Here is a 14,762-nt window from a genome sequence, read left to right as displayed (position 1 = left end):
GAGAGATTGGTAAACCTGAAATTACCAACATAACCTTAATTCTTGTGCTTCTCTTTATGATACAGTCTCTGAGTGAATGGTTTTACAACAGTTTTTACAGTACAAAGTACTTTATTCAGGTCATCACTGCTGACCATTTCTTTCTGTTCCACTGTGAGCTGCGCTACTCATTGCATACTATCCAAATGCCAGTTTGGCTACAGAATTTGGGAGTTTCCCCTGGTTTTCCACAGGGAACATATTCCCCTGAGAGAAGAAAATAGATCAGAAAAAAATCGCATTTCTATGCTTACTCTCAAAATCCAAAAAAACCACAAAAAAGCCCCACAAAAACCAGTACTACCACTTTGTGTGGTTGAAGATCACGGTACAAAGATAGTCTTAAATTTCAAACCTGGGACTCAACCATTTTTTTTAAATGCGGCTGGTGGGTTATACACAAACTTGAAAGAAAATAAACTTAAGAGTGAACAGTAGTTTTATCCCACAGAAGAATACACAAAACCTACACAATCCCAACTACTGGCATTAAAATCTACCTCAAAGATCTACACACAAATAATGCATCTAGATTTACAGCAGTAACTTTGTGTTTTAAAGTTATATATAGCCAAATATATAGTTTACATTATGAAACCCTCAGATTATTCCTCAGTAGAATCTCAAAGTCTTAAATCAATAAACATTATAGCCATTTTTAGGAGCTACCAATACTTATTAAACCTCCCCGTGGGAGAGAATATATATTTGTGATGGCTCCTCTGAGTCTGTGCACTATTTATACTGCTAATGGACACTGAAGACCGGCAGAAATTTCAGTCAGCTGAAACAAGTTTTCTTTTTACTATTTGTTGATTACCCTCAACCAAGCCTGTGATTTGTTTTTAGGTACTAGACCCAGATGCTGAATTGGACAGCCTCTGGGTCTTGTGGCACTCTTTTGCTTGCCTCTTGTAAGTCATCCCTCGCTGCTTTCTTGGGCTGCCAGTTACAATAGGTTTTGTCCCCCTCTTCTCTAAAAGAGTTTGTCCTGATGACCATCATGAGACAAGCTCTCTTACATCCTGATACATTATTTCTGGCATAGGGGCCACACAACACCAGTGCTTTGGGAGAAATCACCAGAGAAACCTCAAGGACGGATCACTGAATCCAAATTCCTTCTACAGTTGTTTAGACTTCTCAAGGGAGTATATGTGATCTAACTGATCCCTGAGTTCTTTTCCAGGTGCTCTCCTGGAGAGATATTTTTATCTGTACAAACGTGGGTTTTTCTGCAGAGATACTCAATTGTCAGATGCCCTTGATATATTTTAGTATCCACATATACTCAAGTTTATACCATGGGGACTTAAAATGCTCCGTCCTTTCATCTTGGTATTATAAAGATACAACTGACCCATGTGGACAGATTTGCTGATCTCTTATAAGAACGAAGTCTGACATACACTTGTGATAATTTTAAAAAAATATTTCCTGTATAGGTTTGCCTTTCAAATCCACCAGGCAATGTCAGAAATTGTTCCATACTTTTGCAGGATGGAATTTCAGTGGCAGTTTAGAACACTCAGCAATGCTTTAGGAGTTAGGCTCCACAGTGCTGTACAGTTAGTGCTAATGAATACCCTGAATCTACTGGGAAGTCAGAGTTTTCAAAAATTATCTTAGTTTATTGGCAGCAACATATTCTTAATGCTTGAAGGCTTCTGAGAGTAATAATATTAATAATAATAATAATAATAAAGAAATCTCCAGTGAATGGCTGATCACCCTTTCCTTCAAGAATGAGAATTCAAGCAAACAGAGCTCTGCACAGCTCATGGGCTCCTTTTCTCCAAACCCAGTCTCTCCAGTCATGAAATAGCTGGACCTGACTATGAAGTAGAGATAACAGGACAAAACAAAAGACTGTTCATTGCCAAAACCCCACTAAATCATGATGTCAGATGAAATAGAAACAAGATGACCATAGGTATTCCCATCCATAAATGTCAACACACTGTAAAATATATTTTTTAAATTAATCACTTGGTTGTCTCCTAAAAATGAGGCCCAGAAAAATGCAGGGACTATCTGTGTCCTACTGCAGGGTGTTGATGGGGAGGAAGGGGAAAGCAGTCTCCCTGCTCTGTGAGTTTGGACTTGGAGACAGAAAGCAGCTTTCATCCTGCTGAGCTCAGCTGCTGCAACAGCAGAAAGTTGTTCTAGACAGAGTGTGTACTCATAATTTATTGTTTCTGTCTCCTAAATGCATTACTTGTTGCTCTTTCAATTTTTCCTTTAATAATCCTTTCAGATATTGACCTTCCCTCCAGTAACCATGATCTTGTGTGATCTTTCTCACTTGTATAGAGTGAGTATAAAACACTATTCCATGAAATTGGCATCATTTATCAGCCCTTATTGCTGGGTACCAGAGTAAAGAGAGGGACAAATTAAGATTTTTGTCATGTTTTTAAAGCAGGAACACAGAAAAATACAAAACTGAAAAGACAGTGAAACTCCTGTTACCCCAGCATGCCATGAGTTTATAAGGAAAGCCGGAGCCTTTGGGCTGTCAGGTAGGAGCGGTATTATATGTGACACTTTGTTGTCTCTGCAATGTGTCTCTGAAAGCCTGCACCATCAGGATAATTCCTATTGCCAAAATCCATAACAAGGTCAGTAAACCAGACTTTCAGCCTCTATTTTCCTCCACTAAATTCAGAGACCCACAGTCTAAGGCTGAGATTAGACCAGATTTAGACAAGTGTAAACAACAGTTCACACTGCAGGGCAAACTGCCTCCATCAGAAAATCCAAGCAGAAATAAGGGTCCTAATTTAAATAAGTTCAACTGCTGCTTTTCCACACAGTGTTTTTTTTAATTCTTCCTTCCTTTAATAGATGCTTGGTGGTTTGTAGCAGGTAGCTGAGTCTGAACATGTTGTTTTTGAAGTTTGTTTACTGTGAGGAAGCCAAATAACCAGGAAAAGCTGTACCTTGCTCACCTACTCCAGTCCTGTATTGGTTCTAGCACACTTACACCTTTTATTTCTTCCCCTCCCCATTTCAATCACTGCCAAGTGCCTATCTCTGTAAAACCATCCTTGGTCTATATTTGTCTGTACTGAAGTGTCATTGTCTTCTATTGATTTTAAGTAAGTCTGTAAATAGCTGGCAATTGTGTTCTTCATTACTTACAGTTTCATTCATTTATAGTATCATCCATCTGTGATTTTTGTTTTTCCCTTACTTTCTTTCCTATTTTTTACTTCCCTGAGCCAATTTTCTTCTTATTCTATAAACCCACAGAACTCTGCTAAAACAACAATCTGAAGTTAAAATAGCATCGACTAATTTGCACTCAGCATTTGAATATTCCTTATGCACTCTCTACAGTTGCAGAAATTGCAAAAAACCTGGAAGAACTTTCTACAGATCATATAGAGTATTTATTATTAAGTTGATTGCAGTAACAAGACACACACACTGTTTTTCTTTTGTTCAAGCCACAAAGTCATCATGATGTGAGACAGAAATCAAGATAGTTTGTCTCAAGCATAGATATAATCCTTGACTCTTACCTCATGCAGGTCTGTCAGGCAGTACTCTGTTGTATTCATCAGATTTTTTCACCTGTAAAATATCCCCAGTAAGACATGATTTTGAAATGTTCCCACTTTTTAAAACAAAAGATATAATACTTATTTACAGCTACAAATATGTAAAAAAACAAATTTACTCCTATACAGTTTTTACAGACAGATGAGAGGATCACAAGTTTATCAGTGGTTGCAAAGTATCTGTCTTGATCTACTTTATAAGGAGCTCCCCAATAAGACCAAGAGGCTTAAAATCAATTAAAGAAACCAAGGAATCAGGTTCTTCAGTGCAGGAGCTCTAATGATGACTTCATCATTAGAAAAAGGAACTATTGAGCAATGACAAAATAACAACAAACACCTGTCTGACACTCCTCACCCCTCAACCATGTTTCATCCAGCTCCAGTGACTGTTGGGATCTAAGCAAGTCTTGCCATGGCTCCAGGTGGATTCCTCTCCACCACACCTGGGACTCTGGCTTCATCTTTCCCATGAACTGCCTGAAAAGGGAGCCCTCAGCCTCAGGCTGCTCTTGGCCATACAGCAGCTGCTCTCCAGCACCACTTCAGCCTTTCCTTAGAGCAGAACAACAAAATTGCAACCATAAAAGGAAAAATAAAAATTCTATCTCTCCAAAAGGAGAGAGATGGCTTCACTGTTTTGAAAATGAAACATTTATTTTTTTTTATTTCAAGAGATTTCATCACTTTCTTTTACAGAAACCATGAGTATATTAGAATGCCTTGAAAGGAAAAACAATACAGTTTTGCCACTTGTAGAAGTATTAAAGCATTTCAGTCCAAGCAAGGTACAAAATTTTATACAAATCTATGTTCAGGAGCTTAAATAAGGAACAGGAAGGAAAAATGGGAAAAGAATTTTTAACTTCTCAAAATATTCAATAGAAACTTCATTAAGAAATTATTTGCCAAAAACTTAATTTGTACATTGAAGACTCACAGGAGAAGATCTACAGATGCAGATCCTCATCTACAAGAGGTCTAGCTATGCAGGAGGGCTGGCCCATTTACTGATTACTTACACGACAAAACAGAAATCTTTGCCCATGCTTTCTCTGGAGGTTGCCTTGCTTCTGCCCAAGACACACACACAAGTATTTTGGCACTGGGGTTACAGCTAATAAGGCCCACATCCTTCACCTCCCGTTTAAACCAGGCTGGCTCTGCAGATCAGCACCCTGCAAAGACTAACACCTGAGCAGAGGCACAGCACTGAGCACAGCCTTGACCTATTTTCCAGGGCAGCTCAGCTTGTTTGAAAATCATGTGAAGAACAGGGGGAAAGGTATAGCTCATGCAGGCTTTACAATAACGAGTTTCATGTACAGGAAGGGGAAATGCTAAAATTATTTATATGGTTTTACTAATAAGATGCAGGTTTGGAGGTTGAAGGAAGTTATTTTCTTTGGTAGAATAAATTCCTTATGGTCATAGAAAGTAAACAAGTAAATAAACCAATATCTCTGAGTGTTTAAATAAAAATGGAAAACAAAACACGCCAAAGTCATGCCTCAGCAATTACTTTGTTCTCATTATGCGCAAAGCAGGTTAATCTCCACATAATTTATAAAAGCCGTAAGTTTTGCCAAGCTTTCACAAGTGCTATGGAATAACTTTCTGGAAACCAAATAAATCAGTCCAATCAATACCAAATAAGTTCCTTAGTTCTCCATGATCAGGGATGAGTAGAGGAGGATGACTTGGATGCAGGAAAAGCGGGCAGTGGGTGCAGAGATGGGCAGGCCAGGCAGCGTGGGCTTCCCAGAGCTTGGAGTCTGGCGAGTAACCCTGGCTCTCCCAAGCGGGCTTTGTGACTCGCCCCACTGCTGGTAGATCCCCCTGTGCTGGGATGAGTAGGGAAACAGGGCTGAGATTGCTCTGCAGCAGCTGCTCCCAGTCTGGAAGCAGCAGTCTTATCTATTATTCAGATAATGGGCAGCCTGCTAAAGAGTAGAGCAACCAGAAGAGGACTGGTCCATCAGCACTTTGAATTGGTTTTTCACTATTGAGCTGTAACAAAAAGTTATTTTTGGAAGACAGAATTTTACTCCTTACCTTTACTTGAAATGAATTTTCACTGCTGTGCTGTAACAAAAAGTTATTTTTGGAAGCAAGAACTTTACTGCTTACCTTTACCTGTTGTTTTAAGAAATGTGCAGCACAGTTTTATTTTGTTTGTACTGACCCCAAACTGTCTTCTGTTTAAAAAGAATGATATTTTAATAGATATTTATATAATAGTTATATAAAACCAAAATGGCAGTAAACAGATAAATTATAAATGAATTTTAATCATTAATATTCACTCAACTAAATGGATCAGTATTCTGAGAACATCGTTATTTTGTGTTCAGCATTTGTATATGACAGGTTTTATTTACTTGTGTACTTGTGTCTACAAACCCCAGCTGAGTCATGGGGTTTTTATTACCCTAGGGAATGAATAAACACAGGAAAAGATGGTCTCTCAGGGACATTACAATCTGAGAAAACACATCAAGTGCAGAGCAGAGGTGCCTAGTGCACTCTCAGGCCTTTCCAGCATACGAAGAGTAGCTAGAAATTCAGCTGAAAAGCAGTGCAAACCCCCAAAACACATCCAGTGTAGCATGGGGTACATTTCTGCAAGACACCTGCCCAACAAAAACTTGTAGCAACCAGGAGAGCGAACGATTATAACTGCAACACTTCTGCAGATCTGTCCCATGTCCCTTGTTCAGGACCTGTTGCTGGGACCCAGTTGGATCTATGGCCAGAACAAAGTGTGGAGGATGCTGTAATAATTAAATGGAGACAGAATTTCTCATGGAAGTCATGGTTACTGATGTAATTTAAAATACATCAATAGTTATCCTGCAGGCTTTTGGAGAAAGTAAATGACTCAGATGACTTTATTTTCCTGAAATGACCTTTCTCATCTCAAATAAATACATATCATTTTATATACCTAACCAGTACTTTTAATTACATTTGTTACATATAATTCCACTCAAGGCTTCACCTTTTTAATAAAATACATTTTTTCCTTTCTAAACCATAGTTTACACATTGTTGTATTCATGCTTAGTTCTAGTTGTCCTGGAATTCTATTAAATGCAACATGAAATTAATGTTATTAAGAACAAATATCAAGGTGTTTTCTTGGTCATTGAAACAATATTTCAAGGTAGCTTTGCCAAAATTTTTAGCAACTCTCTATTCAGTAACATTTAAATTGCAAAATAATCGTAAAAGCAGCATTAGCAGAGACATAAATGGTCTCAAAAAGGGCACACTACAGAAAAAAAATCTAATTGCAACTCCAAATTTCTTGATGCTTTTTCGTTCAAACTCTAAAAGTCCAAAAACTCAAAAACTGATGCTAGTGTCTATATTCAGAATGCTAACCAAGAGAATAATACTCTCCTCCTATGTTTTTACTTGCACAGACATTTTGTGAATATAAACCAGTTCTCCATTTTTCCACCTCTATGTTTTTAGCATCACTTTTTAAAAACAAAATGGAAAGTAAAAATAACCTTGGCTACATTATGCAGCAAGTGTAGGCAAACCTTTAGCTTCAGCATGACTTCATAACAGAAGCTGTCCACTGGTGTCCCTACAAAGACCTTTTTGCACAATCAGCTTAAATTAGTAAAGACATATGATGCATTAAGCCATGCACATTACACTGAACAGTGGTTCAGGCTTGAAAGTGCCTAATGTTGAATAAAGTTTCCCACCAGCTGTTTTTGTGTTGTTTTGTGCTCTCATTTGAGCTATTACATAATGTGTTGAGATGAAAAATTTGCATATAAAGGTATAAAGGTTTGTTTTCTAGAGACAAAGCAGTTTATAATTTTAGTTCATACTCACAGAATAAAGCAGACAGATCAAATCAAAAGCAAAGAAAGGTATGGCAAATGACGTTACAGACCAACACTTTCAGGAAGTATTCTTATAATATGAAGACATATTTTCATCATTTAAGAGTCATAACTTATGATAGATTGAAACGAACATTCTTCTGCCTGAATTATCATAGTCTAAAGCCATTATGTACACTGACTTACTGCAACACATGAAAAGGAGGGGAGAAAAATGATAACTGATATATTGCACACCATTTTTTACTCCAAAAATACCCAGTGAATGATACAAAGTGTGCACAATATTGAATCAGATAAATTGAGTGTGAATGCACACACACAAGATTTATTGCAACAGCACTAACATTTTGTCCATTGTATACTTGTGCACACAGAATGCAATCTACTCTGAGGTGGAAAAAGGAAACAACAATTAGCAGGCATGGCAAGTGCCCCAATGATTAGAATCTCACTGAGTTATTACAGAAATGGGCTGCAGTTTTGAAAAGCTTTGCTGCTGATTAGGAAAAGGACTGAATGTCTCCTTCCAGGAGAAAACCTGGGGATAAGAGTGCATCAGTAATCCCATTAATCTTCTGGGAAAGAGTTAAGTCTTACCTCTCCTTTCCATGAACTACATCAAATGGTCTCCTCCTTGCTATGCTGGATTCTGTGGATCCCATGTCTTTGCAGTGGAAAGGGGAGTATCTAACTTTGACGGTTAGACTTAATGATCTTAAAGGTGTTTTCCAACCTTAATGACTCCATGATTCCATGATCTAACTTCTGTGTTGCAAAATTTGCTAGTGGCCCAACCTCATGAGGTCTGTCATGGTTTAACTCCAGCTGGTAATTAAGCCCCACACAGGAACTCACTCATTTCCACCACACCAGGATGGGAGTCAATCAGAAGGGTAAAAATGAGAAAACTTGTGGGTTGAGGAAAAGGCAGTTCAGCAGGTAAAGGAAAAGCCACTCACACAAGCAAAGCCACACAAGGCACTCATCCACCAGTTCCCATGGGCAGGCAGCTGTTCAGCCATCTGCAGGACAGCCAGGGCTCCACCACACATAACGGCGACTTGGGAAGACAAACACTGTCACTCCAAACATCCCCCCTTCCTCCTTCTTCCCCCAGGTTTGTATGCTGAGTATGACACCATATGGTGTGGGGATATCCCTGTTGCCAGCTAGGGGCAGCTCTCCCAGCTGTGTCCCCTTCTAACTCCTTGTGCACTCCCATTCTCCTCACTGGTGGGATGTGTGAGGAGCAGAAAAGGCCTTGACTGTGTGAGGAGCAGAAAAGACTCAGCAATAATGAAAATAGTCCAGAATTACCAATACTGTTTCCAAAAACATCCAAAACATAGCCCCATGCTACATACTGTGAAGAAAATTAACTCTATCCCAGGCATATATAACCAGCACATAGTAGCAGATTTTCATATCAGAAAGTTTTGGCTACACAACTCACTCACAACATAAAATGTTCAACTTCCACAGTGGTCAGACCATAAAAGATGAAAACAAAATCTTCAGTGGGCATTAACTGAGCCTTTTATTGGGAAGACACAAGAGATTTCAGCCTGTAGTCCCCATTGCAATGGGACTGGCGCCACTATATACTTTCGTAACTGTAATGTCCATGGGAGACATATTACATTCAGAATGAAAACCAAATCTATTTTTGATAAGAGTAAGTCCAAGGGCTAGAACCCTTAGTAAGTAGAAAGGTCCAAGAGGATGAATCTGCCATGATAAATTAATCTTACCATGAGGCAGTTGAAAAAACTTATTCTTCATGCTACCTAATCTCAGGATATAAGTGTTTTTCCTAGAGATGATTTTGGGCTCAGTCTCAGAGTCTGTCACTGCACACACATAACACGGGCTTTTGGGATAGGGAGAGGCAGAGAAGCCCAGAATTTACAGTGGGGTTTAACTTAAGCACAAAGCAATTTTAATGGGACCCTTGGAACTGGTAATCCTTCTGGCAAAATAGCAGCAGCAGGAAAGATTAATACACACCTAAGCGTAGATTTGAAAGTGAAACAAAACCAGTGGTTTGATTTCTCTTCCTCCCAGATAAGAAGTCCAAATGATCTGCATGACCCATACTTGTGCCTAAGTGGTACCAAGTTTCAGTACAGCTAAAAGTTACCACTGGCAGAAAGCTTGCACCCAGAATCAATGGAGAAACACTGTCCAAGTAGAGACTATCCATAACCTCATTTCCAGGGAGTTATAATTTGTTTCAAGTCTTTGAGCACTGATAGGGGTGAGAACACCCAGAGTCAAGCAGAGTGAGATGACACTTTTTCAAAATAAAGAGGTCAGAAATTCTTCAACATCAATTTCTCTGTACTCAACACCCTGTTTTCTATTTTTAAGCACTAGGCAGACAGGCATTTTACTGGTAACACATCCACACAGGTTTCCTTGGCATCCCTCAAATCCTCACAGCACTATTACATGTGAATGCTGCAATTTTCCATCAATGGAGAAACTACTCTGTTTCCACTCCCTGTAATTTTACACCCTCAGAAGACACTTTTGTTGACTGACACACATCTCTTCCTTCTTCCTTTTGCTGCACTGGGATTGGAAGCCTGTTCCTCATAAGAGTTACTATACCTGGCTTTCCCACTTACACAATTAAAATGCAGTAACACGGAAGAACAACTTTGTGCAAGGGAGGACTGGTTTTAAAATACAAAATCCCAGGAAAGAGGAATATGGAGAAGTACTTCAGCGTCTTAGTTTAAAGTCGGCCCTGTAAAAGCTCACATGAAATATTCATACTTTAATGTCGACAAAGTAGTTTAATCTGATCTGCAGAATCACAACAGGCAGTATAATATGTCCCATGGCCATACAAAATGCTGAAGTGAGCGGAATACGTCCGTTTTCCTCTGCCAGAAAAATTCTGACCTGCAGGCTCTGGTGCAAAGCACTCACTAAATACCCTGTATAACTATTTAATATATGTGCCCTCTGGAAATGCTGAAGGCTTTTCTCCTTAGGTGTCTGCCTCTGATCCTAGCAACAGACACTGTTTCTTTGTTCAGTGACCTTATGAACAGAACTGCTAAGAGCCAGATAAATTGCTAGCAGCATCACAGTCTTTAGTGAAGGCCAGTGATTTCCAAATTTCATCCTAAACATAATTATGTGGAGAAATCTATCTACAGAACTTATGGGTTCCTCAAAACACTTCATCTGTCATCACCCCATTGAACCAACACTATTTATTTGCTTTCTAAAGGAACTCTAATTGATTTATCTGTTACTTGGAATAACACCGTGATAAATAAATTATCACTTAAACACGATGGATTACTAACATTTCCTTTTCTAATTATACTTATGACATATTACCAGGTCTTGCTTCATTTAAAAGCTTGCATATGTTTTCCTTATCCCTGTAATCTAATCTAAGGTGCAAAACCTGGATTTGTGCCAGTGAACCCCTTTGTTAATATACTGCTGCGCTACCAGAGTCCATCTGGAGTTACTGTTCTGCTTGATGTCACACGGCAGATCCTACCTGCATGGAAGATGAAAGGACATTCAAGGCACGTATCTAGGGATGACAGTTTTCTTTGTGATGAACCACAGAGTCACAGCTTGTTAAGTAAGACTGTGACAGTGATAAAAGACAAAGCCATCATTTTATAACAGAATATGGCCTATCGGTACATGACAAGCCATACTATCTCTGCTCACACATGCTGACATCTCATAATGCATTCTCCCAAGTGCCGGACAGAAATAGTCCCTGAAGACAGCACCACTAGAGAGTAATAGCATACTGCTTATCTGGGAGCAAATGAATGGAAAAAAACTGAAGTGTACAATGTGTCCCTACTAAAATCACAGATAAAGGGAGCTTTCAGCTGAAAGTATTTTCTAATTTCATTAGAAGTTCAATAGCTTTAGAATCAAACAATAAGGACAGTTATTATATCTTCACTGTCAACTATTTTCACCCTTGACACTGTGATTTTTTTTTTTAAATGTTGAAGGTAAATTTACAAAAATCTGTTGGGAGACTTCTTTTTTTGAGGGCTGTGCATCCATGCTGTGCATACACTCCTGCACTGTACTTAACATTCTTCACACTCGACATCTTCCCAGCCTATCTAAATATCACTAGCTGGTGCTTACAGGTTCCTAAGCTGCCCTGCAGGGTGAGAGCCCATGGGAATGTAGGTTATGGTAAGAGGTTAACAGCCAGACACCCCCCAGAGCAGGCGGCATAGAGGGACAGGGAGGGGACACTGTCAGCAGAGGTGGCAGTAGGGAACTTGAGGCTGGTACCTTGATGGAGGGAATAGGAAGACCTAGTGGTTTCCTGGGGAGAAAAAACCCCGAAAGGAACATCAAGAAAGAAAATATTTAGCTTGAAACAATAGGGAAATATGCAAAAGGACAACAGACCAGCAGGGGAGTACAAGGAAAGAGAAAATACCTTTTACCTCTAAGGATACTTCTCAGTTAAGTCAGGCTCTCCTCTTGGTTTTAGCCCAAGCCTTTTGATAGACCCCACACAAAAGTTTTCATTATATATTTACGTTGCTATTGGAAGAAATTGCAATCCACCTGAATGGAAGAAATTAATCCATCTGCTCTAGTGATTCCTATGAAACCTCTGGCTCCTTACACTCCCACAAGGACACAGCAACTCTTCTGCAAGTGCAGCTCGTGGAGAGGGGCAGGGAACACCAATGCAATAAAAAAATAAAATGATGTTCATAGAGGTAACCCTGTGTGACTGCAAAATTAATGGTGTTGTGTTGATGTAAGTGCTGTTTATCAGCAAGAAGCTGTCGATGTGGTTAACAGGGGTGTTCAGGCTGAGCACTAGTCACATGGGCAACCTGAGAAGTTCTCCTGGTGCTGTTGTACATTTGAGATGCGTTGGCTGCATTGGCTGGGGGTTGTAAGTTTTCAAAAGTGCCAGTGAAAACCTGTCTGGCACTCTCCTCTCAAGCTGCATAGTGCACAGATGTCCCCTTCCTACTGTACATGCAGTCATCCCCTCATAGAGCCTGCCCATCTAGCACAGCCAAGCATCCTGTTCTCACTTGCCCTGTAACCAATCCATAAATACCTGCAAAATTCACTGGTTAATCACCTGCAAAATTTTCCTCTGTGACACCTATAAAATGTTAGTCACAAAGGTGAAACAGCCCATGACTTGAGTGGTGCCTGCCATACTGACCAGCATGTACTGTTTGCTTGTGCCCTTCCCATCTGTTAACTGAATGTCTCTTTATCTTCGCACATAGATATTAAATTCTTTGGTATAGTTGTAATATAGTAAGCACAATAAATAGCAGTGATGTTAACCAATGTATTTAAGAGTAAGACTCTTGATGATCATTTATGTCACTGCTATAGTTAGCTCACCATTTCTGATTTGTGTCACAGATTTTGTTAAATAGATTAATTGATTTTTTTTTTCAATAGTTGCTGACATAATTGAATAGACACTTTTTAAATTTCCCCTCATCTGCATTCTGGACTTTTAAACCCATATTGGCACTCAGGTTTTAGTACCTTTATCTCCATTTCTATATTTAGAGTACCTTCCTCACTTACTCTTCTTCCATTCTCATTTTCATGTCTTCCTTTTATGGGAATTCTCAGACCTGAAACTGCTCTCTACCTCCTCTGATGTTGTTTTGCAGGAAGCTCTCTTTGCTAAATTAAATGAAACAGAAAAATTATATTCAAAAACAAAATATTTCAGAATTAAACACTGAAAACATTTCGGGCACTACATCTGAAATTTGACTGTCACAGACTCATTAAGCACCAGGTTGGAAGGGACCTTAAGGATAAACTGGTCTAATCTTTCTTGGCAAAAGCTTAGTCAAAACAAGATGGGCTCTGCACTCTGTTCAGCTGCATGTTAGAAGTGTCCAGTGTTGCAAAAGGTGTCCAGTATTGGGGAAGCATCTATATTTGAGTCATACAGAACATGTATACATGAGCACAGTGTGGTACATAGAGTTGTCTTGATAACAGATTTAGAAAGCTCAAATAATACAGTGCTTTTGCAGATGGAGTCCCACCATCTGCTACATCTCAGCTAATAAATCCTATGCCTCAGCTTCATATGAGCTCGGACAGATTGCTTCCCATTCCAGACCAACCACTCACAACAAATTTGTTGTCTCCACTCCTTCACTGGTGCAGTACAGACTGAGTCATAGTTAGTCAGAGGCAGGTCTCCATCCTGTAAAATCTTAGGTATGCATTACCTGGCTATAAAGGATATGCAACGTTTTATCTCTTCTAATTTTACTATGCCCATGTCTTTGAAAGCTCTTAATCCTGAAGTTGTGTGATTATGTGAGAGTTCCAGTATTCATTTGAAGAGAAACTCTTTAAAATTTAAAGAATATTCAAAAATCTGAATTCATAGAGAGAAAAATCACTTTTTCTTGGTTTTAATTTTTTCCTGACTTTTCAGCCATTCTAATGATCTTGGCATATTCTGTTCTAGATGATTTACAATTGGAATTAACTCTACTAAAATATTTCATTGACTTGAACCAGACTGAAGTTTTCATTTGTAAGCTCATTACAAAGATCATGCTTTTTCACACATTCGGACATATGCATAAATTTAAAAAGAGTATCAACATTAAATTCTCAAGAAATGTTATAGCATCTCTTTCTTCTAGCCAAGCCACCACATGATTTTGAAATTGGAAAGGACAAGTCGTTTTATGAAGACAATCATCACTTCACCTGAAAAAAGACTTTATTTTTAGAAATTCATAAAGCATAGCTAGCTTTTTGCTAGAGTTTTTATGCTTTATGCACACTGCAGTTCCAATAGGGACTACAAGTGCCAAAATGCCACAAAAAAAGATTATTTCCTCAATACTTTCACCTAAGTGAGGGACAGAAAGTGCTGGAAATTGTGTAAGAAGAGAAGCCATAGTGAGAATTACCACTCAGCTTTTAGATCAAAAAGGCTGATTAAGCACTGGAGGTTTGGGGAAGATTTTCAAACACAACTGATGCCATAAATAATCAGAATTTTGCTGATTAATTTGGTAAATTGATTGAATATTGTCTCATGTGGGATTGCTTTTAATATTCAGGGGGGCGCTTCATATATATTCAGAAAGAGATAGCCTACAGCCTAAACCTGCCCCTGGTGACCATTGCTATTGGGTAAATATGAAAACACAGAAAATATGTATGTTGATGACTGAACCCCACCATTGCCGTTTTTGTTAGCTCTTCATTGTTTATCTTATTAGGAAGCTCCTAGAATGACACGGGAGAG

General features: G+C 38.9%; 1 long non-coding RNA gene across 1 annotated transcript in view; it reads right to left on the bottom strand.

Moving 5' to 3' along the window:
* Positions 1–3,579: 3,579 nt before the first annotated feature.
* LOC104693922 overlaps positions 3,580–14,762 on the bottom strand; it is a 35,735-nt gene continuing 24,552 nt past the window's right edge. Inside the window, exon 3 of the long non-coding RNA XR_002047246.3 lies at positions 3,580–3,618. This is a non-coding gene — a long non-coding RNA (uncharacterized LOC104693922). The remainder of the gene's footprint in view (positions 3,619–14,762) is intronic.

This window comes from Corvus cornix, chromosome 7 (genome assembly GCF_000738735.6).
Source record: "Corvus cornix cornix isolate S_Up_H32 chromosome 7, ASM73873v5, whole genome shotgun sequence".
Classification (NCBI taxonomy): Eukaryota; Metazoa; Chordata; class Aves; order Passeriformes; family Corvidae; genus Corvus; species Corvus cornix.
The sequence above is the reverse complement of the archived record's forward strand: the minus strand, read 5'-3'. Positions and strand labels throughout refer to the sequence as shown.